Source organism: Ranitomeya variabilis, chromosome 5 (assembly GCF_051348905.1).
Source record: "Ranitomeya variabilis isolate aRanVar5 chromosome 5, aRanVar5.hap1, whole genome shotgun sequence".
In the NCBI taxonomy this organism is placed as follows: Eukaryota; Metazoa; Chordata; class Amphibia; order Anura; family Dendrobatidae; genus Ranitomeya; species Ranitomeya variabilis.
The window spans coordinates 283,658,382-283,681,186 of NC_135236.1; the positions used below are offsets into that span (position 1 = coordinate 283,658,382).

General features: G+C 44.7%; 1 pseudogene; it reads right to left on the reverse strand.

Annotated features, from left to right (window-relative positions):
- Window positions 1-1,847: 1,847 nt before the first annotated feature.
- On the reverse strand, window positions 1,848-3,161 carry LOC143774983 (tRNA-dihydrouridine(47) synthase [NAD(P)(+)]-like pseudogene; annotated as a pseudogene).
- Between the last annotated feature and the right edge of the window lie 19,644 nt (window positions 3,162-22,805).

Genomic DNA, 22,805 nt, shown 5'->3' on the forward strand with positions numbered 1-22,805 from the left:
CCTATCCATCTGGGGGACAGAGAGAGACACAACATCTAGAACATCTACAACAGTTGTGAGGACCTTATGAGAGGCTCAGCAGTAAGGTACTACAACACCCAGGCGCTAGAGGAAGGCTACTGATTTCCACCTGAATAAGGGGACTCTGGATTTGCCTCCAAAGTGGCCGGACTCTATCTGCCCTGTGATCTGGTGCTCTGGACTGTGGATGCTGAAGCCTTCAGTAAAAAGGTAAAGAGACTGCACCCTTGTGTCCTCGTTCTTCACTGCGCCTCTCACCATCCACCATCTATACACTGGGAAGTCCTGGGGATACACTTCACCTGTGGGAAGGTATATGGAGCGCCCCTCACGTTAAGGGCAATGGGGCACTCGGTACCGGGTCCCTCTGTCTCGGTTCTGGGGATATCACGGTGGCCCGACCCGGTCCGTGGCCCTTCGGAGGGGCGTCCTATTAAAGGGGCTAGTTTTTCTGGTGTTCGTGACGCCACCTGTGGTATTCGGTCAGGGTGACCGACGCTGCTTGGGGTCCGCTGGGGTGATGGAATGGCAGCTACATGGTATACCTTCCCACAGGTGAAGTGTATCCCCAGGGCTTCCCTGATGTGTAGGTAGTGATGGTGGACGTTGTAAGGCGCAATGAATAACGAGGACACAAAGGTTGCAGTCTCTTTACCTTTTACTGAAGACTTCAGCGTCCAAAGTCCAGAGTACCGTTCACAGGGCAGGCAGAGTCTGGCCGGTCCAAAAGCATATCCAGAGTTCTCTTAACCAGGTGGAAATCAGTAGCCTTCCTACTAGCGCCTGTGTGTTGTAGTACCTCCCTGCTGAGCACCACGGGATAGTCCTCACAACCTTTGAAGATGTTTCTGATGTTCTCTCTCTCTCTCTGTCCCCCAGGTGGTATGGATAGGACAACCCGTATGACGGGGTAGGCCTAGAGCTTATTTATAGGGACCCTAGAGACGCCCCTCTCCCACAATTTGCCTCCGTGTCTTCTTAGGTATTAAGGTCAGGCAGCCAACTTGGAATCGACTGTCCTGCCGGTCTCTGAAGTAATGCGTAGAGTCAATTACTCCCTCTGTGTTTAGGCCACCGGCTACGCGCCTCAGAAGGAGGCTGCCGATCTTGGGGCAGAACTTCTCCCGGTATTATCTCCTTGTGCTGTGACTTCGTTTCTCACTCTCCACAATACACTTCGCTTCGTGTCCTTTCTTAGGATGCTGCCGCATGGGGTGCAGGCGCAGCTTCGTAGCATTCTATCTCTTGCTAGGCCTCTGCCAGGATCCCAGCCCTGACAGGGACCCTCTGTCTGCAGCTCAGATGTTCCTCCTTCTCCCCCTGTCTGCCTGACAGGTCCTCTCTGGGTCAAACCCAGGCAGCTTCTGACTGACTTTCTATCCAACCCACCAGTTTTACCCGTGTGTGAGGAGTGCCCTAGTAGATAGAAGCAAGGCTCCCCCTGGTGGACTGGCGTGTGAAGTGTAGTGTGTGACTTGTGATACCTGGCAAGGTGAACTCCTTTAGTACCATCAGACGTAATATCACTCCCCCTGGTGGAAGAGCGACATTACTGCAACGACCAGGACTCTGGGGCGCTGCATATACCATCTAGCTGCCATAACATCACCCCAGCGGACCTCTTAAGCAGTGTCGGTCACCCTGACCGAATACCACAGGTGGCGTCACGAACATAAACTCTATCCCTTTAAATACCTTTCCCCTTTATTCATGGATGTCCCTAGGGCCACGGACCGGGTCAGCCATCGTGACATCCCCCTGAGAACCGAAGGACCCGGTACCGAGTACCCCACAGCCCTTGGGGGCGCTCCATATACAGCAAAGTTTCAGTGTATTCTATGTGTTGTATATACAAATTTGTTCATTCTCATCATTAACCCACATCCTCCATCCTTATTATAGACCCAGTCAATCAGACAACTAACGTTAATATCCACAAAGTCGATCCCAATGCTTATATTCAGGAGCTCTGCACATTTGGTCATTGTGTCTGGGAAGGCACCCTCTAGCTGAATGCCGAACAGATCCTCAGTATGATGCCTTTTCATTAGCGCCCATTCTGACAGCTGGCCTTGAAGGAGGCTAGTGCACATAGCCATCTCTCCGCACGTGATGTCCACTCTGTACCGCTTGCATATTCTTTGAAATGGAAGATTTCCACATGTCGTTAGTGGAACAAGGTACAATATGCGTCTAAAATCATTTTTTTCTCAAACGGCCTGAGTTTTATGCTATCATCATCTGTCACTGCTTCCATAGACACCCACGTGCCCTCCATGGGTGACTCCTGGGTGGTTGGCGCAGTTTGACCCTTTGCTCCCACTGCATGGTCCACACACAAACCATGGTCACCTCCTTTAGACATGGCATCCTCCGTTCTTCCCACCTGGTACTCTCCCTTGACCTCGGCCTTCTTTTCTTCATTCCTGTTTTTTCAGGATTTGTTTAAAAGTTTCAGGTATCCCTCAGACTTCTCAAATAAAAACTTATTTGTATGCAGCTGGATCTGCAGCTCTTTGAGCAGACTATTACTCACCAGCACTTTTCCTTCCTGTTTTTCAACCAGCTCCTGGCTTATTAAATTTCAGAAACTGTCACCCAAGTGAGATTTGGTAAAACGACAGGTGATCCCGTTTTTGCATTTGCCAAAGTTTCGTACAGACAACAGTGGGGGCCAATATCTTCATGCTTCCCCAACATATATTTCTCAGTGTTGCACAGAAATTGACATTTATCACCGAAGAAGCATTTACTGGGGCATTCTTGTACGATAGATGGACACAGCCGCTGCTGCTCTAGCTGTTAATATTTGACATGAGGACGAGTCTTGTTCTGCCCTCTCGCCCGCTTTTGGTCTTGCTTGTTCTATTCAACCTTCATTCTTTGCTCTTCCTGATTTCCTACAGTATCATCCGATTTAATTTATTTTTGCATAAGGTTCGTCCACGGCTATTCTCATCCTTATCATCCTCCACCTCAGTAACAAATGGTCCATCTTCGTCTATATAAGCGTGGAAGGCGTCCTTTGTGGTTAAAAACCTGCAGTGAGGTTTCATAGCAGCGACTTCTCTATCAGAATTCACATTCATTACAGCCTCCATCCTGACGTTCTCGTCGCTCCGCTTTCTGTCATCTGCCATTCATGCCACTGTGCTGCTTTCTCCACCCTGGAGCAAGGAGTGTCAGTGCATCCTACATGATGTACATGTTAGGGAGCACCAGGACCATAGTCGTGGCTGAGACTTGTGGCTCTTGCGCACCCTGGCCTCCCATCACATGAACACAATGTCCCTTCTGCAGCCTACCTTCTACTTCACCTTCCGCACCGTCAGGATCCTGTCTGACTGGCTGAAGTACCACTGCTTCCATAGTCGTACAATGAGAGACAGAGTCCATTTCAAACTTAAAATGGAGAACTTTACTCTTTTGCTTGCCACAGCACATTCTTGTCAGTTACAACATCAGCATTGGATTCCAAACACTCCACATTCTCCGCTCTCCCTACGCCTTCTCCTACGGTCTTCAGTACATTACGAGGATGCATCACCTCTTGCGATAACACAGCGTCCTCCCTGTGTGAGCTCACTATACCTGAGAGTTCCCTCGTCTGTTTTGCATGGAACAGAGGGTGTCAGCCCTTGCGATGATCTGCTACATGGCGAGCGATCTGTGTCCCTGTACTGGTCAAGGACCACTTCTCAAGCTCCTGCCCCAAGCTGCGGTAACGCTGCTTCTGCTTCAGCTGCACTTCTGTCCATCCGGACTCTGAATGGCTGGGTACCTAGCTTAACGTTGCTGAGCTGTCGCCCAACATGGGCACTAGGCCCCTACTGAATACAAACAGGAAGACACTTTCCTCTTAACTCAGCCAGCCCCTCCTAAATAAATATGTATAATGTTGTGTCCCACCTAGTGTCAGATTGAGGGTACTATATTTACCCTATCACTACTGACATATACATACAGCAAAATGGTATATTTACATAGCAGCATGACTTGCTACACAACCTTTAAGGGGATAGTGGCGTGAAACCCCCTTACATACACAGTAGACTCTCATTGTATCCTACATAATGGATACAGTAGTCTCAGTGTTTTCTCTGTGATGCATAGACAGCAGTCTCAGTGTTTCCTATGTGATAAATATATAGGAGTCTCAGTTATCCTTATATCCTATGTAATGTATATACAGCAGTTTCAGTTTCTCCTATGTGATGTATAAACAGCAGTCTCAAAGTTTCTCATGCTATAAATCACAGTCAGATTGCTCCATCCGTAGCTCTCTTGGCCAAAGTGGACTTCATGGAAATCAGGAGCAGGAAATCACTGTTGAAAGAAAAAAAAATAAAAGGCGAGATTGTAATTGGCCAAAATGTATATTAAAAAACCACAAAGGTTTTGGGGAAAAGGTCTCTGAACAGTAGAGACAAAACTGAAGATTTTTGGCAGGTCACATCAGCTCTTATGTTCACAGAAGAAACAATGGAACATACAGAGAAAAGAACATTAGTGTCAGCTGTGTCTGAGTAGCAGGTCCTCCAACAGGATAATGAACCAAAACAGCTAAAAACATCCAAGAATGGCTAGAAGCGAAGCATTGGACTATTGTGCAGTGGCTTCTATGAGCCCTGATCTAAATCCTATTGAACATCTGTGGAAGGAGCTGAAACCTGCAGTCTGGAGAAGGCACCCTTCACACCAGAGACAACTGGAACAGTTTGCTCACCAGGAGTGGGCCAAAATACCTGTGGAGAGGTACAGAATAGTGATGAGCGAATATACTCGTTACTCGAGATTTCTCGAGCATGCTCGGGGTCCTCCGAGTATTTTTTTAGTGCTCGGAGATTTAGTTTTAATCACCGCAGCTGAATGATTTATATCTCTTAGCCAGCTTGATTACATGTGGGGATTCCCTAGCAACCAGGCAACCCCCATATGTACTTATGCTGGCTAACAGATGTAAATCATTCAGCTGTGGCAAAAAAAAAAACTAAAACTCCGAGCACTAAAAAATACTCGGAGGACACCCGAGCGTGCTCGAGAAATCTCGAGTAACAAGTATTTTCACTCATCACTAGTGCAGAAGTCTCCTTAAGGCCGGCGTCACACTCAGCATATGAAAATACGGTCCTTTTTTTACGGCCGTAATACGCAGAAATGTTCCCAAAATAGTGATCCGTATGTCATCCGTAGGCAGGGTGTGGCAGCGTATTTTGCGCATGTCATCCTCCGTATGTAATCCGTATGGCATCCGTACTGCGATATTTTCTCGCAGGCTTGCAAAACCGACATCTAATGGATTTATGTGCTCAAATGTTCGTTAAAACATATATACAATATCTATATTGTGGTGTAGTGACCCCTGTGGCAGCTAGGGGATGCTGTGTGTGCTCCTTGGGATATGCATTGAGGCATATCTGTTATGATAATGGTGGTGAAACAGTGACTGGCAGTGTTGTGAATGGCCGATATGTGTCGCAGAGGGAGTCTGCGTGGTAAGTCTGATGCAATGTTGTTATTCTGGGACCTGTAGTCCCTCAAGAGTGTGTATATCTATGGTGTAGTTGTAAGGGAGACTTATTAGGCTAGTTGTGTGAGATGGGCGGGACAAACTAGCCACACAAACGCACTCCCATCTAGGGGAGTGGTTGGTAGCATATAATGTGACTGAGGTTTGGTCACATGGGCTCTGAGTGTGGATCTGAATGGTCTGTGCTGGAAGGTCCTGGAGAGAGCCCCATGTGTTGGGAGTGTTGGCTCCCTGAAGAGCACATGGCAGGGGCTCTGGACTTCGCACAGACCAGACTGTGGAACGGATGGAGATCCGTGTTGTACTGACCGGGGTCAGCGTGAGAATGTTGGAAGGATGCCTCTAGTGAATAGAGGTATCCGAGAACCTGTGCGGCACCAACAGGTAACGAATGGAGATTCGTGTTGTACTGACCGGGGTCAGAGTGAGAGACATTGTGTATGGGCACCTCAGAGGCCAAGAGGTGTCCAGGAACCCGTGAAGGTTGCCAATGGGTAACAGTCTGAAAACCGTGTGTAATGCTGACCGGGGTCAGAGACGAACTGTGGTAAAGTTGAATATGTCCAGACACTGTTCAAGCTGTTACTAAGTTCTTGTGGATGTGGTTTATGTTGTGCGAAATAAACCTAAGAGACTGTGTTTTTGATAGAAAACCATGCCTGAGTGCATTAATCCCGTGCCAAGCGAGTGTCCCCCAAGACACGTAGTAGGCGCTATGCTACAATTGGTGTTTCGAATGCGGGCAAACGGTACCCTAAGAAGCACATGTGCGGTGCTGGCTAAGCCAGAGGAGTCGACGGTCTGACAACCGTGTGATACTGATCGGGATCAGTGAGATAAAGTGTTTGTGCAGAAATGCCTGTAACTCGGCGGGGTTACGAAGGTGACAAGCGTCTTGCTGTAACTCGGCGAGGTTACGAAGGTGACAAGCATCTTGCTGTGGATCGGCGGGTCCACGAAGTCTGTGGAGGAGCCGTACAGAGCGTTGTGGAGTGCGGCTGCAGTTGCAGCAAGAGGTTCAGCAGCAGCGGCTTGTGATTGCCAGCAGGAGCTGGTGAAGTGTTGAGAAAAAAAAAACAAAAACATTTTTTTTCTCTTTCCTGCAGACTCTTAAAGGGCCAGTGCGACCCAAAGAGACGTGTTTTTTTTCTCTGTACTGTGTGAACTGGTACTGTTGGGTGTACCCCAGGGAAGGGGTGGTGTCCCTAAAGGGTAGCATCCCCAAAAATGGGGCGGAAAACTCAAGCAGGGATGATTGCCAAAAAAGGGGCGGAGTCCCAAAAGGGGGTGGTATCCCGAAAGGGAGTAATTGCCCAAAAGTGGGTGGTATCCCGAAAGGGAGTAATTGCCCAAAAAGGGGTGGTAACCCTAAAGGGGGTGGTGTCCCTAAAGGGGGCGGTAACCCAGGGAATGCCAGTGTCCAAAAAAGGGGTGGAGTTCCGCCGAATGGTGGTTTCCAAAAAAGGGCGGAGTCACAAAAGGGGCAGTAACCCAAAAGGTAGTAGTTGCCCAGAGAGGGGTGGAGTCCCGCGGGATGGTGGTTTCCCAAAAGGGGGCGGAGCATCCCAAAAGGGTGATTCAGTCGGACTGTTGTCTGGGGCAAATTAATTATTGTGTATGAAAATTGATGCAGAGAATGCACCCCCTATAGTTGACAGTCCTAAGTTGGGTGTGACCAAGGAAAATGGTGGACGGTCCCAACTTACGGACATGATGTCACCTGATATGTGCCACAATATGACTGTTAGTGATGTGGTAGATAAAACGTGTGGAGCTGACACCCAGAAAGAGTGTGATTTGGGGGTTCACCACGCTGTGAGGTGTGACACAGACTATGCAGGTGACTGTGACTCTGAAGAAATAAGGGAGTACAGTGAGGCCACCAAGGAGTGGGGCCTGAAGTAGAAACCCGGTTAAAGCAAGAGGAGCTTTTGAGACAGGCTGTTGAGTGCCTTAGAGAAAGAGGTGGCAGAGCTCAGAGGTCGCCTGGATGAAAGTCAGTGGAAGGAGTGGTCAAGCCATGCAAGAGATGGTGGATGGGTCTGGAGTGGTGAGGTTAAGAGTGACATAGGTGGGAGACCTTGTTACAAAAAAAATGTGGTGACGAAAGGTCTGTTGACACGGACAGATGGTGACTTGTCGGCTAAAGCTCAAGACCTACATGTTGACCGCTAGGGGCGGGGAAAAAACCTAACAAAGGTGTGATGATGAGGATGGTGTGTGATAAGTGTTCAACCCTACGGGTTTGAACAGAGGGGGGGAATATGTGGTGTAGTGAACCCAGTGGCAGCTAGGGGGCGCTGTGTGTGCTCCTTGGGATATGCATTGAGGCATATCTGTTATGATAATGGTGGTGAAACAGTGACTGGCAGTGTTGTGAATGGCCAATATGTGTCGCAGAGGGAGTCTGCGTGGTAAGTCTAATGCACTGTTGTTATTCTGGGACCTGTAGTCCCTCAAGAGTGTGTATATCTATGGTGTAGTTGTAAGGGAGACTTATAAGGCTAGTTGTGTGAGATGGGCGGGACTAACTAGCCACACAAACGCACTCCCATCTAGGGGAGTGGTTGGTAGCATATAATGTGACTGAGGTTTGGTCACATGGGCTCTGAGTGTGGATCTGAATGGTCTGTGCTGGAAGGTCCTGGAGAGAGCCCCATGTGTTGGGAGTGTCGGCTCCCTGAAGAGCACATGGCAGGGGCTCTGGACTTCGCACAGACCAGACTGTGGAACGGATGGAGATCCGTGTTGTACTGACCGGGGTCAGCGTGAGAATGTTGGAAGGATGCCTCTAGTGAATAGAGGTATCCGAGAACCTGTGCGGCACCAACAGGTAACGAATGGAGATTTGTGTTGTACTGACTGGGGTCAGAGTGAGAGACATTGTGTATGGGCACCTCAAAGGCCAAGAGGTGTCCAGGAACCCGTGAAGGTTGCCAATGGGTAACGGTCTGAAAACCGTGTGTAATGCTGACCGGGGTCAGAGACGAACTGTGGTAAAGTTGAATATGTCCAGATACTGTTCAAGCTGTTACTAAGTTCCTGTGGATGTGGTTTATGTTGTGCGAAATAAACCTAAGAGACTGTGTTTTTGATAGAAAACCATGCCTGAGTGCATTAATCCCGTGCCAAGCGAGTGTCCCCCAAGACACGTAGTAGGCGCTATGCTACAATATATATATATATATATATATATATATATATATATTGTAGCATAGACATAGAGATTGTAGATATATGTGTCATTGAGACACATATATATATATATATATATATATATATATATATATATATATATATATATATATATTTATATTTAATTCAGCGCTAGATAGCATAACAGCCGGGAATTCAATTGCCGGCTTTTGCTATCTCCTTCCCAAACCCGACATGATATGAGACATGGTTTACATACAGTACACCATTTCATATCCTTTTTTTTTTTGCATATTCCACACTACTAATGTTAGTAGTGTGTATGTGCAAAATTTGGGCCCTCTAGCTATTAAATTAAAGGGTTAAATCGCGGAAAAAATTGGCGTGGGCTCCCGTGCAATTTTCTCCGCCAGAGTGGTAAAGCCAGTGACTGAGGGCGGATATTAATAGCCTAGAGAGGGTCCATGGTTAATGGCCCCCCCCCTGGCTAAAAACATCTGCCCCCAGCCACCCCAGAAAAGGCACATCTGGAAGATGCGCCTATTCTGGCACTTGGCCACTCTCTTCCCACTCCCGTGTAGCAGTCTGATATGGGGTAATGAAGGGTTAATGTCACCTTACTATTGTAAGGTGACGCATCAGCACAATTTTGGAACCAAAATTTTTTTTTGTTAGGGAGTTATAAGGGTTAAAAGTTGACCAGCAATTTCTCATTTTTACAACACCATTTTTTTTTTAGGGACATCTCATTTGAAGTCATTTTGAGGGGTCTATGTGATAGAAAATACACAAGTGTGACACCATTCTAAAAACTGCACCCCTCAAGGTGCTCAAAACCACATTCAAGAAGTTTATTAACCCTTCAGGTGTTTCACAGGAATTTTTGGAATGTTTAAATAAAAATGAACATTTAACTTTTTTTCACAAAAAATTTACTTCAGATCCAATTTATTTTATTTTACCAAGGGTAACAGGAGAAAATGGACCCCAAAAGATGTTGTACAATTTGTCCTGAGTACGCCGATACCCCATATGTGGGGGTAAACCACTGTTTGGGCGCATGACAGAGCTCGGAAGCGAAGGAGCGCCATTTGACTTTTCAATGCAAAATTGACTGGAATTGAGATGGGACACCATGTTGCGTTTGGAGAGCCCCTGATGTGCCTAAACATTGAAACCCCCCACAAGTGACACCATTTTGGAAAGTAGACCCCCTAAGGAACTTATCTAGAGATGTGGTGAGCACTTTGACCCACCAAGTGCTTCACCTAAGTTTATAATGCAGAACCGTAAAAATAAAAAATCATATTTTTTCACAAAAATTATCTTTTCGCCCCCAATTTTTTATTTTCCCAAGGGTAAGAGAAGAAATTGGACCCCAAAAGTTGTTGTCCAATTTGTCCTTAGTACGCTGATACCCCATATGTGGGGGGGAACCACCGTTTGGGCGCATGGGAGGGCACAGAAGGGATGGAGCGCCATTTGGAATGCAGACTTAGATGGAATGGTCTGCAGGCGTCATATTGCGTTTGCAGAGCCCCTAATGTACCTAAACAGTAGAAACCCCTCACAAGTGACACCATTTTGGAAAGTAGACCCCCTAAGGAACTCATCTAGATGTGTTGTGAGAGCTTTGAACCCCCAAGTGTTTCACTACAGTTTATAACGCAGAGCCGTGCAAATAATTATTATTTTTTTTTTCCACAAAAATTATTTTTTAGCCCCCAGTTTTGTATTTTCCCAAGGGTAACAGGAGAAATTGGACCTCAAAGGTTGTTCTCCAATGTTTCCTGAGTATGCTGATACCCCATATGTTGGGGTAAACCCCTGTTTGGGCGCACGGGAGAGCTCGGAAGGGAAGGAGCACTGTTTTACTTTTTCAACGCAGAATTGGCTGGAATTGAGATCGGACGCCATGTCGCGTTTGAAGAGCCCCTGATGTGCCTAAACAGTGGAAACCCCCCAATTATAACTGAAACCCTAATCCAAACACACCCCTAACCCTAATTCCAACGGTAACCCTAACCACACCCCTAACCCTGACACACCCCTAACCCTAATCCCAACCCTATTCCCAACCGTAAATGTAATCCTAACCCTAACTTTAGCCCCAAACCTATCCCTAACTTTAGCCCCAACCCTAACTGTAGCCTTAACCCTAGCCCTAACCCTAGCCCTAACCCTAGCCCTAGCCCTAGCCCTAACCCTAATGCTGGACGTACTATTCCGTCCTTGGGAATTAGGGCCCACCCCACATGGACGGAATAGTACGTCCAATGGCAGAAAGGGGTTAAACCACAAGTCAGAATCAATGCCCGATTTGATATTCATTAAATTTAGCATGAAATTATGTCTGTAAGTTTCCAGTTATTTCAGTGACTATTGTGGGTTTTTCTTACTTTACACTTTAACAGAGGGGTAGCAACAGTTTTGTCCATGTATTTGTATGTGTATATACACACTCATATTTACACATACCTACAGTAAATATACTGTACACACATATATAACTTTAATGTAATTTTATTTTTCATACAGTGAATATAAAAAGTCTACACTTCCCTGTTAAAATGCCAAGTTTTGTCATGTAAAAAGAATCATAATAAGAATGGTTTCAAAAGTATTTCCCCCTTTAATGTCACCTATAATCTATATAATCCAATTAAAAAATAAACGGAAATCTTTTCAGGTGAAAAAAAGAAAAGTTCAGAACTAAAGTAATCCAGTTTCAAAAATATCCACACCCTTAAAGGGGTGGTCCAGTACCTAAATTGTCCTTTCTAAATATCTATCGTTACACCCTAACAACTTTTATAGTTAGCTTTATTGCACAATAATCTACACTTCTCTCTTTCTAGCTAATCTCTAAATGGCTTTTTTTCCCCTGCATTTCTTCTGACATTTTGTTTGAGAGGAGTCTCAAATGTAACATCAAAGGATGCTGGGGCTGCAATCACTGCAATTTCCACCACCCCTCCTGGAACAGGATGGCATCAGGGTGCAGAGCTGCAGCTACTTACTACAGTTTCTTGCATTGCTTTCCTGTGAAGATGTCCCGCATTCAAGGTGATAGACGCTGCGGGAGAGGTGAGTGCAGCGCCCGCACTCTGCTTCTATCTCTGCAACTTCTAACTGTGAAAAAAGATGTTGTTAGGTGGCAGAGATAGAAGCAGTTAGTGGCACCAGCACCTTCCCCAAACTAATCGGCAACAGGGGGTGATGATAGAAGCAGTGAGTGAGTCATTTAGGATAGATAGGAGGAATGTTCGAAAGATAGTATGGAAGTTATCTAGTAGGGATCGAGAACACACTCGAGACAAATGGGTGAGAAAAGTACGAATAAGGAAAAGTTTTTTTTTTAGTTGGAGCTGGAAATATGACTAAGAAGTAATCCTATTGTTTAGCAGGGGATGTGGGCCTCTGACCACTATAAAGATATATTATGAGATTAATCAGCAGCACAACATTAAAGACCTATTCTGATTAAGAAAAATGAAAAGACAGATAGCTTTTATATGAAGCAGATGTTACCACTGCACAACAAGCTCAGGAAGAAGTTGTTAGTGGGTTGGTATTACTCATGACTGTGATTTTAGGTGGAAGAGGAATATGAGGTGAAAGAGTACTAATATGTTTTATCTTGTGCATGAGAAGATTGGGGAGGTGAGAGAGCATAAATTGGTGCACAGCGAAAAGAAAGTCATGCGCCCAATCTGGTATAAGCGGACGTTTAGATTGGAAGCTGGGACATATACGTACACTGCTCAAAAAAAATAAAGGGAAAACTAAAATTCCACATCCTAGATACCACTGAATGAAATATTCCAGTTGCAAAACTTTATTAATTACATAGTAGAATGCATTTAGAACAATAAAACATAAAAATGATCAATGTAATTCAAAATTAATATCTCATGGAGGTCTGGATTTGGGATGATGCTCAAGATCAAAGTGGAAACATACTGGCTGATCCAACTTTAGCGAAAATGCCTTAAGATAGGGAAATGACTTTCAGTAGTGTGTGGGGCTACTATATGCCTCTATGACCTCCCTACAATGCCTGGGCATGCTGCTGATGAGGCAGCAGATGTTCACCTGAGGGATCTCCTCCAAGACCGAGATTAAAGCATCAGTCAAGTCTATATTTACCATATAACTATAGGAGTAGTAATGGAGAGAGACACCTCTCCACTACTAAGCCGTGAGCTTAATGTCACCTGACAATACAAAGGTGACATCAACCCCACAAATATGAACCCTACTTGCCACTCTTACAGGGCAAGTGGGAAGAGCTGGGCAAAGTGCCAGAATTAGTGCATCAAATTGATGTGCCTTTTCTGGGCAGCTGTGGGCTGCTATTTTTATGCTGGGGGGTCCATTATCCATGGACCCTTACCAGCCTGAGAATACCAGCTCACAGCTGTGAGCTTTAGCAAGGCTAGATGTCAAAAATGGGGGGGAGCCCACGCCGTTTTTTTAAATGATTTATTTAAATAATTAAAAAATATGGCTTGAGGACCCTTCGTTCTTGATAACCAGCATTGCTGAAGCTGACAGCTGAGGGTTGCAGCCCCCAGCTGTGAGTTTTTGCCTGGCACAGGGGCACCTACTCTGTTTTTTTTTTTAAATTATTTACTTACAACACAGGAGCGGCTGATGAATACTCACATCCGCAGTTCCTGCTCTCATTGTTATTAGAGGCAGTAGGAGTCAGCTGATGGAAGCTGTAGTCCCATCAGCTGCCACCAGTGACCGGAGATAATCTCGATGACGTCACCACCAGTCACTGATGCTGCACTCGCAGCAGCTCAGTCACCAGTGGTTTTCAGCCTGGACGGTCGCATCTTGGCACCGTCCAGGTTGAAAACTATTAATCCCCCAGACATGGATTGCAGTGTGAGACAGAATGATGGATAGGCCAGGGATATTGTTGCTTTTTATTTTAGTTTTATTACAGCAGAACGAGAGCTTCGGTGGAATTAGGCGTTAAGTGAGTTTAACTGTGTTTGTTATTTTTTCAGGCCCCTTGAAAAAGGTATAGGTCCGAAACGTACGTCGGGGCAGACGCTCTCGCCCGGACTACAGCCTCACCTTGGTATCCCTGCGGCACAGGTAAAATTATTTACTTACTATATGGTCGCTATTAGGAATTATGGGGTAAAGTGAAGCAGGTGTGCCCTGTGAATTGCGCCAGTAAATAGCGTAAGTAACTAGCACTCTTTTTTGTATGGAGTAAGCAATGGCTATAGTTACTGGTGCGTTACATATAGAGGGCTAACATATACATATTGATGCCAGGTGTTTGTTTGGCTGCGGTGCCGGGTGAGTGTGTCAGTCACCCATGTATCACACGGAGCGCATTGTAGTGCCGATGTTCACTCTCTGTTCCAATTTGGTGTGATGGAGTTTTTAATATGTGCTAATAAAGTTTACAATAATATTTTCTATACATTGGCTATTGTATCATCTTTTTTGTGTTTTTTTCATTTATGGTTTATGATGATGAGTCTGATAGTCCTAGCAGACACATGATGTGGGTAAATATATTGCAGGTAATTTGGATCATGTGTCTCTGTCATCTTTGTTTCATATGCATCAATAGTAATAAGATCTAATGTTAAGAATAATAAAAAAAAATAAAAAATCATTATATACTCACTTTCCGGCACCTTTCCCGCTCCTCGCGACGCTCCGAGGCATGCATTGCGGTCTCGCGAGATGATGACGTAGCGGTCTCGCGAGACCGCTACGTCATCATCTCGCGAGACCGCAATGCATTATTGGGACCAGAGCGTCGCGAGGAGCATCGCTAAATGCCTCGCCTGGATCCGGGGGCCGCCGAAAGGTGAGTATATAACAATTTTTTATTTTAATTCTTTTTTTTAACAGGGATATGGTGCCCACATTGCTGTATACTACATGGGCTGTGTTATATACAATGTGGGCTGTGTTATACACTGCATGGGATGTGCTATATACTGCGTGGGCTGTGCTATATACTACATCGCTGTGCTATATACTAAGTGGGCTGTGTTATATACTGCGTGAGCTGTGTTATATACTGCGTCTCTGTACTATATACTACGTGGGCTGTGCAATATATTACGTGGCTGGGCAATATACTACGTGGCTGTATTATACAGTGGGGCAAAAAAGTATTTAGTCAGTCAGCAATAGTGCAAGTTCCACCACTTAAAAAGATGAGAGGCGTCTGTAATTTACATCATAGGTAGACCTCAACTATGGGAGACAAACTGAGAAAAAAAAATCCAGAAAATCACATTGTCTGTTTTTTTTATCATTTTATTTGCATATTCTGGTGGAAAATAAGTATTTGGTCAGAAACAAACAATCAAGATTTCTGGCTCTCACAGACCTGTAACTTCTTCTTTAAGAGTCTCCTCTTTCCTCCACTCATTACCTGTAGTAATGGCACCTGTTTAAACTTGTTATCAGTATAAAAAGACACCTGTGCACACCCTCAAACAGTCTGACTCCAAACTCCACTATGGTGAAGACCAAAGAGCTGTCAAAGGACACCAGAAACAAAATTGTAGCCCTGCACCAGGCTGGGAAGACTGAATCTGCAATAGCCAACCAGCTTGAAGTGAAGAAATCAACAGTGGGAGCAATAATTAGAAAATGGAAGACATTCAAGACCACTGATAATCTCCCTCGATCTGGGGCTCCACGCAAAATCCTACCCCGTGGGGTCAGAATGTTCACAAGAACGGTGAGCAAAAATCCCAGAACCACGCGGGGGGACCTAGTGAATGAACTGCAAAGAGCTGGGACCAATGTAACAAGGCCTACCATAAGTAACACACTACGCCACCATGGGCTCAGATCCTGCAGTGCAAGACGTGTCCCACTGCTTAAGCCAGTACATGTCCGGGCTCGTCTGAAGTTTGCTAGAGAGCATTTGGATGATCCAGAGGAGTTTTGGGAGAATGTCCTATGGTCTGATGAAACCAAACTGGAACTGTTTGGTAGAAACACAACTTGTCGTGTTTGGAGGAAAAAGAATACTGAGTTGCATCCATCAAATACCATACCTACTGTAAAGCATGGTGGTGGAAACATCATGCTTTGGGGCTGTTTCTCTGCAAAGGGTCCAGGACGACTGATCCGGGTACATGAAAGAATGAATGGGGCCATGTATCGTGAGATTTTGAGTGCAAACCTCCTTCCATCAACAAGGGCATTGAAGATGAAACGTGGCTGGGTCTTTCAACATGACAATGATCCAAAGCACACCGCCAGGGTAACGAAGGAGTGGCTTCGTAAGAAGCATTTCAAGGTCCTGGAGTGGCCTAGCCAGTCTCCAGATATCAACCCTATAGAAAACCTTTGGAGGGAGTTGAAAGTCCGTGTTGCCAAGCGAAAAGCCAAAAACATCACTGCTCTAGAGGAGATCTGCATGGAGGAATGGGCCAACATACCAACAACAGTGTGTGGCAACCTTGTGAAGACTTACAGAAAACGTTTGACCTCTGTCATTGCCAACAAAGGATATATTACAAAGTATTGAGATGAAATTTTGTTTCTGACCAAATACTTATTTTCCACCAGAATATGCAAATAAAATGATAAAAAAACAGACAATGTGATTTTCTGGATTTTTTTTCTCAGTTTGTCTCCCATAGTTGAGGTCTACCTATGATGTAAATTACAGACGCCTCTCATCTTTTTAAGTGGTGGAACTTGCACTATTGCTGACTGACTAAATACTTTTTTGCCCCACTGTATACTGCGTGAGCTGTGCTATATACTACGTGAGCTGTGCTATATACTATGTAGCTGTGCAATATATTACATGGCTGGGCAATATACTACGTGGCTGTTATATACTGCGTGAGCTGTGCTATATACTACGTGGCTGTGTTATATACTACGTGGGCTGTGCTATATACTACGTAGCTGTGCAATATACATGGCTGGGCAATATACTACGTGGCTGTGCTATAAACTATGTAGCTGTGTTATATACTGCGTCTCTGTACTGTATACTACGTGGGCTGTGCTATATACTACGTAGCTGTGCAATATATTATGTGGCTGGGCAATATACTATGTGGCTGTGTTATATACTGCGTTATCTGTGCTATATACTACATTGGCTGTGCTATATACTATGTGGCTGTGTTATATACTACGTGGCTGTGTTATATACTACGTGGGCTGTGTTATATACTACGTGGGCTGTGTTATATACTAGGTGGGCTGTGCTACATACTACGTGGGCTGTGTTATACACTGCATGGGTTGTGCTATATACTGCGTGGGCTGTGTTATACACTGCGTGGGCTGTGTTATACACTGCATGGGCTGTGTCATACACTGCGTGGGCTGTGTTATATACTATGTGGGCTGTGTTATACACTGCGTGGGCTGTGCTATATACTACGTGGCTGTGTTATATACTACGTGGCTGTGCTGTATACTACGTGAGCTGTGCTATATACTACGTGGCTGTGTTATATACTACGTGGGCTGTGCTATATCCTACTATTAATCCTATAAAGAACAAGGAGTATACCCTCAAACATAATTAACTATAAAAATAGTAAATGAAGTGAGACATACACAGATGGTAGGTAAAGTATATAAAACTTATATATTTTATTACACAAAGCTCACTTACATATAATAAACAACAATAAATACATACGGGCATCAATCCCAAAAAAACAAATACCTGACAAGATGCAATGGGGGGGGGATTAAACCAATTGCGTCAATGAATGTCAGGAAACACGTGCTAATTATACCCCAGGAGAAACACTTACTCATTCCTCGGGGAAGCCAACCACGCGAAACGCGCGTCGGGGCTACTGGCGTTCTCTGCCTGCCGGGCACCCTTATCTTCCCATATGGGTAAGCAGTTGATCGATTTTTTGACTGAATGAATAAGTGTTTCTCCTGGGGTATGATTAGCATGTGCATTTCCTCCCTATGGAGAATTGCACATGCATTCTCTTTTTGTTCTGGATTTCTGATCACCTGCCATTAATAACATCAATAGAAGGGTTTCCTGACATTCATTGACGCCATTGGTTTAATCCCCCCCATCCCTATACTACGTAGCTGTACAATATACATGGCTGGGCAATATACTACATGGCTGTGCTATATACTACGTGGGCTGTGCTATATACTGCATGGGCTGTGTTATACACTGCATGGGCTGTGTTATACATATCAGCATAAAAGCATAGAACAGGCTGCACTAAAGTTATCATGACTAAGGGTGCTATGTCACCAGAAACGCGTAGATAGTGTTTTTAATTATATTGTGCTGTTGTTTTATCCTCTATTTTTTGATATGAAGTGAATAAAGTACCAAGACTTTGCTTTTTCACCACCTCGTTGAGCTGGATTTTTTTCTATTTCCTGCATTCCTCACGCCTTGACACAGTGTTTCCGTGCTCCGAGCCTCCAGGGACTACAACTATGGTGAGCTGGATTTTTTCTTTTGTGTTATACACTGCATGGGCTGTGCTATATACTGCGTGGGCTGTGCTTTATACTACGTGGGCTGTGCTATATACTACATGGCTGTGCTATATACTATGTGGCTGTGCTATATGCTATGTGGCTGTGTTATATGCTACGTGGCTGTGCTATATGCTACGTGGCTGTGCTATATGCTACGTGGCCTGTGCTATATACTACGTGGCCTGTGCTATATACTACGTGGCCTGTGCTATATGCTACGTGGCTGTGCTATATGCTACGTGGGCTGTGTGATATGCTACGTGGGCTGTTATATGCTACTTGGCTGTGGTATATTTCTCTGCTGTATCTGTGCATCATGAATCGTGGTATGTGTTAAAGAGGGGGGCCCACTGAGACTCTTTCTCCTGGGGCCCTGAAAAACCTGGAGCCAGCCCTGGCTTCACTGATTGGTCACACCCGGCCAGCCGCGAACAATCAGCGACAGGCGCAGTCCGGCCACGAATTGGTGTGGAATTTGAACCACGCTTCACTAATTGGTCGCGCCCAGCTGGCTGAATCCTGTGTATAAATTGCATAAATAAACTACATACATATTCTAGAATACCTGATGCGTTAGAATCGGGCCACCATCTAGTTTGTCATAAAGGACTTTATTCTGGCTGTGTCTTTATTTACCATATAACTATAGGATTAGTAATGGATAGATTGATGAATACTCCCATCCGCCGCTCCTATCTCACTATTATTAGCGGCAGCACTTGTCAGCTGATGGGAGAGGTAAACTTTATTCCCCCCGATCACAGCTGAGCGCTCAGTGTGTTTTGACAGTGTGGGAACTGCGGCTCTCTGACCGGCGGGGATGATTTCACTGCCAATTAGAAGCGCTATGCTGGCGTGCGTTTCCCATGCTGTCACACAACACCGGCTTTTGTGCTGTGTATGTTCGGCTATTTTCGGCAATTAAATTGGCGAATATTGCAAATTCGGCGATCGTGAGCTGAACCGAACATTGAACTATTTGCTCATCTCTACTTTTTACACAGAGAACATGTTTCAGGAATAATGCTGTCCTCAGTCTATCTTCTCTAACCACGGTCGATCAACTGCTATTTCCAGGGGTAAGGTAATTTTATACATCCTGAATGGCTTCTATAAACCGCTCTGGAGCATAAAGAAAGTGGTCGGACAATGATACTTACATTGAGGTCTACGATCCTTTTTACATAAGCCATAAGCTGATGACCATGTAGAAGAACATTTTTTTTTATATTTGTTCCTGACCATTGGTCCATGCACATCTGTCCACTGATCAATTGACAAACAAGTCAATCAATTTATTGCATATTTTATGGGGACTAAAAAAATCATGGTAGCTTGCAGCAATTCATCCTAAGTGTACAAGGAAGCACTGCCAAGAAATTGTATGTGGTTGAATGGTTGAATCTTTTGATCACATACAGTACCAGTGATTGCTCCACATAAATGTACATAACTCTGCATTAGCTTTATCATTTGATCTGAGTTTTTTTGTATCAAGACTCCAAATGTCTGATCAGAAACATGAAAGGGGTAGCCAAGACAGACAGCTAAAGGATAAATCACCTAAAGCACTGTATAACTTATTAATTTTACTTGTAAGTATAAAGGGAATGGCAACGGAGAGAACACTACACATTATGTCTCGGCTGAGTATTAGGTATTCTTGTTGTTTTGTGCCTTTTACACTTCAAGGTGGCTGTTGGACACCTAGGGGTTAGGAGATAAATTTGAAGTAATGCTTTATTACAGGGGTGGGGAATCTTTTTTTCTGCCAAGGGCCACTTGGATAGTTATACCATCCTTCGGGGGCCGTACAAACTCCACCCACAAAGTACATCCTGACTGTGGCACTGGTGCCAGGATGTAATCTTTCATTGCATGCCCTTCAGTGCTCAGTAGTGAACACTATGTGTGTGCTAACAGAGCAAGAAGAAATTAATGAGCTTGTGGCAATCAAAATACAGCTCCTTGCCCAAGAATGTGGTCTCTGAGAATCTGCTCGGGGGCCTGATAAAATGTCATCAAGGGCTGTAAATGGCCCTGGGGCCTGAGGTTCCCCACCCCTGCTTTAGCACATATTGGAAAATGCTTTAGCACATTAAGTGCTAAGAGGGGTTAATGGGCCATGACAAATTGATTGTGAGTAGCTCATGAGTTGGGAAAGACTGCTGCTCATAATATTTCCACTCCTGGGTGTGGTTCACTTGGTAAATTGGGAGCTGCTTCTCCCACACAGGGTTGTGTGTGGACGTTGCAGATCTCCTGGATTGAGTGCCTTTGCTAAAAGGACTAAGAAGTTGGGCTCTAAGCCAGGTGGGTTAGCCAGCAGTACTGTATGGGCTTGTTCCTTTTTTGTTTTACCTTGTGCCGGACAAAGGCTCTATTTACGTTTTTGGTAATGTGGTTTATGAGGACAGCAATTAACCAGCCGGACTTTAAATAGAAACGGTTCCTGTGTCTACCTATTTAAGAAGCCGTGTGAGTCAACCTACCACAATATATACAGTAGTATAATACAACATACAACTTAATTACTGCTAATCATTTCCCTAAAGCAAGTCTGTGGATCATAGTCTGGGATGTGGTAGATATGTGCCAGAAAAGGATAATAGTATGCCATTTGGGGAATCCCAAGAGCCAGAAAATAGTTAATGTCATTGTGATTGTATGGAATGTATGAGAATGAGGGGGTGATATACAGATGTCCACAGCTGTGAACTGAAACCAAGAGGCAACATGAACTAATATCCCAAGAAAAAAGATACTGACATGTGGGTTGTGGGAAACAATGAAAAAGGGATAAATCACAAAAGGAAGAAAGAAAGAATAAATTATTGCAGCGAGATACAGCTAGGAAATGCAACTGACTTGAGTTACGTTTCCCAAATGCATCTAAAACAGTATTTATAGTAGCATTTTAGACATATAATGTATGTAAACCTGTTCATTTAGGACATCTAATGTTCCCTACCACTGGGACCCACATCTATTAGACATTTATGGCATAACTTGTGGAAGTACAAAAAATGTACAGTCAACTCATGACCAAAAGTTTTAATACTGATACAAATGTTGTTTTTTACAAAGTTTGCTGCTTTAGTTTATATAATAGCAATTCACATTAACTCCGGATTATTTTGAAGAGTGATGAGATTAATTAAGTATGAATTAACCATTTATTGGATCAGCAAGACTTACAAAGAGTATGGTTCAATCGCTGTGAAGAAGGCTTCTGGGCACCCCAAAAAAAAAAAACAGCAAATTCCAGGACTGTTTCCTAAAGAGGATTCAGCTATTTAATCAGTTTAACACCAGTGCATGCAGAGCTCATTACGGAATTGGAGCGCCCCCAGACGCAGGGCCGCGGGGTACTTGGTACCGGGCCTCTCTGTCTCAGTTCTGGGGTTATATATTCACAGATGATTGCTCTATAAAGTACTATATATATCCCTCCCGTATGAAGGGTAAAGTACCAACTATCAGTATATCTCTCACATACAGTGTGACCAAGGAATAAAAATGATCACCACTATGGTACTAATGTAAAATGACAATTTTATTTAGACCAAATATATAAAACATGTAAAAATACAATTTACTACATGCAGAGAAGGGTGCAAAAATCCATAATGAGGGACTATGCTGCCATAGGCATACTCATAACAAACAGGATAAGCACTAGCACATATGAACAAGATTTGACCAATAATGAAAACAGCCTAACTATAGTTGGGTGTAATAATTACTAAGAGCTATAGAGGCAATGCAATAGTGTACCTGAGAAATAAAAAGTCTCCAAAGTAGGAAAAGCCAGCTGCCATCAAGCTCAAATAAATAGCGGCTATAAACCTATACGGCAAATATTTAGTAGATAATGTGGACAACGATATAATACCTTGCTGTGCGTCCTGTGTGAGTGCCCCGGTGTCCCTCTGCCCCGACGCACGTTTCGCGTTCGCTTCTTCTGGAGGCTTCTGGTTCTGGGGTTGTCACGATGGCTAGACCCGGTCCGTGACCCTGCTAAGGGGCGTCCAATGAAAGGTGTAGGTGGTGGTGCGTGGTGCAGTTCGCGGTAAATAACGAGGACACAGGGTTGCAGTCTCTTTACCTCTTTACTGAAGGCTTCAAGATCCTCAATCCAGAGTACGGTTAACAGGGCTGTCTGAGACCAGCTGGTCCAATGGCACCTCCAGAGTTCCCTTTGCAGGTGGAAATCTGTGCCTTCCTTCTAGCGCCTGTGTGTTGTAGTACTTCCCTGCTGAGCACCACGGGATAGTCCTCACAACTGTTGTGTCTGTTTCTGATGTTCTTTCCCACAACTTATGTCTGTTCTGATGTTCTTCTCCGTCCCCCAGATGATATGGCTAGGACACACCCGTATGACGGGTAGGCCTGCGGGTTCTTCCGGGACCCTAGTGACGCCCCTCTCCCACAGTTGCCCCCTATGTCTGCTTAGGTGATTTAGGTGAGACAGCCAACCTATAATTAACTGTCCTGCCATTGGTTTGAAGTAATGCTTGGAGCCCAATACTTCCTCGGCGTTCCGGTCACCGGCTACGCGCCTCAGTAGGATGTTGCCTCGATCTTACAGCACGACTCC